Genomic DNA, 4,423 nt, shown 5'->3' on the forward strand with positions numbered 1-4,423 from the left:
GAAATTACATCAATGAAAGGAAGATTGACATTTATTTGTTTAAACATATCCAAAAATTTGGATTGCTCGGCTTCAAGTCTTTCTTTTCTCATTTTACTCGGGTAAGGAAGTGGTGGTTGGTATGGTTTAACATAAGGTTTAGCTTTAACTTTGTTATCTTCATTAACCTTTTCAACTACCGGTTCTGTTTCCTTCTTTTGTTTAGGCTGTGGTGCCTGTGTAGTAGGAGTAGAGTCATCAGAAATTACAGGTATTTCCGGTGGTTTAAGTGTAATATCACTTCTCGTGGTAATGGCTTTAGTTGTTTCATTCCGGGGGTTAGCATTTGTATCGCTAGGTAAACTTCTCGGTTTTCTTTCACCTATTAACCTTGCTAGGTTGCTTACTTCTTGTTCTAGATTTTGGATAGAAGCTTGTTGATTTCTAAATGCTTGAGCATTTTGTTCATTAGTTTGTTTCTGAGATGTGAAAAATTGAGTTTGAGATTCAACTAGCTTCGACATCATATCTTCTAAATTTGGCTTTTTATCATCGGTTTGTGGTGGTTTATTTGGAAAAATAGGTCTTTGCTGGTTGTAAGTATTGTTGGATACTTGTTGATTGCTAGGACCTTGTTGGTTGTTGTATGGAACATTTCGGTTATAATTCTGATTTTGATTGTAGTTTGGTCTTGGCGGTTGATAATTATTCTGATAATTATTTCCAGGCCTTTGGTTCATGTATGAAGCATTCTCTCTTTGTTCCATTGTTGGTTCAATACTGAGACAATCTTTTATCAAATGTGATCCTCCACACTGTTCACAACTAATACGTATTGCGTGAATATCCTTAGTCATCTTTTCCATTCGTCTCTCGAAAGCATCTAACTTTGCGGAAATGGAATCAAAGTCATGGCTAGAATCGGCTCTAGCTGCTTTAGATGACCTAACGATGTCTTTTTCTTGATGCCACTCATGTGAGTGGGAGGCTGTGTTATCAGTAATTTTGTAAGCTTCAGTTGCGGTTTTCTTCATAATGGAACCACCAGCGGCTATGTCGATGTCTTTTCGTGTAGTAATGTCGCATCCTTGGTAGAATATTTGTACTATTTGATAAGTGTCTAAACTATGTTGAGGACATCCTCTCAACAACTTTCCAAATCTTGTCCATGCTTCATATAAAGTTTCATTTGGCTTTTGCGTGAACGTAACAATTTCTCCTTGAAGTCTCAAGGCTTTAGATGCCGGAAAGAATTGTTTAAGAAATTTTTCAACTAAGACATCCCATGTATCAATCGCCCCTTCAGGTAACGATTCTAACCAATCTTTAGCTTCTCCCTTTAAAGTCCAGGGAAATAACATGAGATATATCTGTTCATCCTCAACTTCTCTGATTTTGAATAGAGTACAGATCCTATTAAAGGTACGAAGATATTCGTTTGGATCTTCCTTTGGCGCACCACTAAATTGGCATTGATTAGTTACTATGTATAGGATTTGTCCTTTGATTTCATAATCTAGCGCATTACTGTCTGGTTGAGTAATTGTGTGACCTTGGCCAGTGCGTTTAGCCCTCATTCGATCTTCCATACTTAGAGGTTCTGGATTTTTCATGATTGAATTTGTTGAATCTGAATCACTAGAGGATTCGGATTTAATGGTTGCTTCCTCGACAACCTCTGGTTGAATGATTGGTGGTTCCGGAGGAAATATTAGTGGTTCAGGATCTCTGAATTGTCCCTGAATATCCTCCGGATTCTCAATTGTGAGGTCGGGTTCAAAAAATGGATTATTGGAAATTTGAATTGGAGTACTTGGTCGACTAGATGACGATTCTAAAGAAAAATCAACGGCGACAATGTTGGCTAGATGTCTTGATCGAGTTACAGGAGGTGAACGTATGAAAGGTGGTGAACGTTTTGCTCGGTGCATTCACTGAATATCCTATTAGTTATAAAAGATAAAAATTATATAAGCTATCAAATTAATAGACTTTTCTGATTTTGTCCACGTTTTGAATAGCCAACAGATGCAGCAGGTAGCCAGGACCCTTTAAATCGGAAGCCCACAACTCGCCACTAACAAATCCAAATATTACTACGAACCAGAAAATTTTAGATGTCTACTAAGTTAACCGCTTAAAATAATTTTTCGTCGAAATTTAGAAAAGATAAAAAAATTCTATGTCCTAAAAACTAGAGCGTCGAGAAATAAGAAAGAAAAAGAGTGCGTTGAAAAACGTCGAAAAATAAAAGGTCGAAAAATAAGCGTCGAAAAATAAAAGTCGAAAAATAATAATAATAAAATGCAGCGTCGAAACTTAAAAGTTTAAAAACTAAATATTAAAAGTTGCATCTAAAGGAATTAAAACTTAAAAGAATTCTATATCCAAAACCACAGTTACTTAAAAGGCACTAAAATCTATTAAAATATTAAAGAGATAAGCGACGTCGTAAAATTTTAAAGCACCTAAATCTTAGTCTAAAGAAAAAGTACTTAAGGGATTTTAAGGCAAGGCCTAAAAATCTAGAAATATAATATAACTACGGCAAGAACTAAGTTTACACTAATTACGAACAATAAAAATACAAATTGCGAATTAAATGATTAAAATTTTTTTTATAAAAATACTAAAAAAATGATAAAATTACAATTTTATAAAAATATTATTTTTATATTATTATTTTATAAAAGTATTAATTTTATAAATAATAAAACTAATTGAAACTTAAAAATACAAATTAAATAAAACTAAAAACTAATTATATTAAATATAACCCTAATTAGGTTAATAATAATAATAATAATAATAATAATAATAATAATAATAATAATAATAATAATAATAATAATAATAATAATAATAATAAAAATTAAATTAAACTAACCCTAATCCGTACGTACCAGGTATCAGACGTGTCAGAAGCCCTCATGCGGTCGCATGAGTTTTATGCTTCTGGACCATGCGATCGCATGGCTTCGGATTTCAGGCCTGTTTGTTTGGGCTGCTACAGTACTTGGCCCGAATACTTTTAATTTATTTATTTTTTTTAATTTGATTTTTAATTTTACAAAATAATATGTAATACAAAAAAAAAAAATCTTACTTATTAGTTTTAATTTTTAATAAAAGAAAAATAAAATTATAAACTTTTTAATTTTAACTAAACTTAAAAATATAGATATGTATTTTTCTTTTTCTTGTTTTTATATCGACTGTGTGCAATCTAAGGTTTTAATACTTTATTAACAATTACACCAAGTGTCCTTGTATGTAATCCACCCCTGTTTTAATGAGTCCATTGACTATTAATCCATTCCCGTATCCGGTTAAATGATCGATTAGTATTTATAAATATCCCGCCCATCGTATCCGATCGAGTGTATGTGGTTATTTATAATTACTTCAAATTGTAAATCTCTATATTAAATTAACGAACTATCATTCAGTTAAACAGATATAAAGCCCATTAATAGCCCATAGTTCAATTTCCACAAGTGTCGGTCTTTTGTCCAAACCCCAATTATGGTCCAAAGCCCAATAACCCCGTTTTTAATATTTAGTCCAACATCATGATTACTTTGGCTTAAATAAGCATAATAATAACTTAGCTACGAGACATTAATTTAAAAAGGTTGAACATAACTTACAATGAGTATTAATCGCGTAGTGTTACACGGACAGAATTTCGACTTACAAACTTAAAACATTCGCCACTATAACCTTATTATTATTAACTTAAAATTAAAATTAAAATTAAAATTATAAATATAAATATATTGAGAGAGAGTAAGATATATGTTTATATGGTCTAAATAAAACGTCGAATTCGCTGGCTATTTATAGCACCTGACCTTGCTTTTCATCCCATGCGATCGCATGGATTTTGGTCTTGCTGGCCATGCAATCGCATGGCTACCTTGGCTAGCTCACAATGATTTATTTTCTAGTTTGCCGACGTTTTATTTAATTATATAATATAATATATATAATTATATATATATATATATATATATATATATATATATATATATATATATATATATATATATATATATATATATATATATATTATATTCATGTGCATAGTTGACTTGTAATTTTAGGCCCGTTGTGTCGCGCGTTGATAGTTGGTTCATGTCCCGGTTTCGGATTTTCGAACGTCCTTGCGTACTATTTAATATCTTGTACTTTGCGTTTTGCGGCTTGTACTCTTGTAATTTTGAGACGTTTCTTATCAATAAATTGAACCACTTGGTTTGTACTTTGTACTTTTTAGCGTTTTGGTCGTTTGCGTCTTCAAATTGTCGAATCTGTCTTTTGTCTTCACCTTTTATTATTTAAACGAATATCACTTGTAAATAGAACAATTGCAACTAAAAGCTTGACTTTCTTGAAGGATAATGCTATGAAATATATGTTCGTTTTTAGCATTATCACTCAC

The 4,423-nt window shown here is 31.7% G+C and overlaps 1 non-coding gene across 1 annotated transcript; it reads left to right on the plus strand.

The window, feature by feature from the left end:
* The first annotated feature begins 1,101 nt into the window (after positions 1-1,101).
* On the plus strand, positions 1,102-1,208 carry LOC139845794 (small nucleolar RNA R71). Its single transcript, XR_011758551.1, has one exon. It is a non-coding gene; the product is annotated as a small nucleolar RNA R71 (small nucleolar RNA).
* The last annotated feature ends 3,215 nt before the right edge of the window (positions 1,209-4,423 follow it).

The sequence above is a fragment of the Rutidosis leptorrhynchoides genome, chromosome 4 (assembly GCF_046630445.1).
Source record: "Rutidosis leptorrhynchoides isolate AG116_Rl617_1_P2 chromosome 4, CSIRO_AGI_Rlap_v1, whole genome shotgun sequence".
NCBI lineage: Eukaryota > Viridiplantae > Streptophyta > Magnoliopsida > Asterales > Asteraceae > Rutidosis > Rutidosis leptorrhynchoides.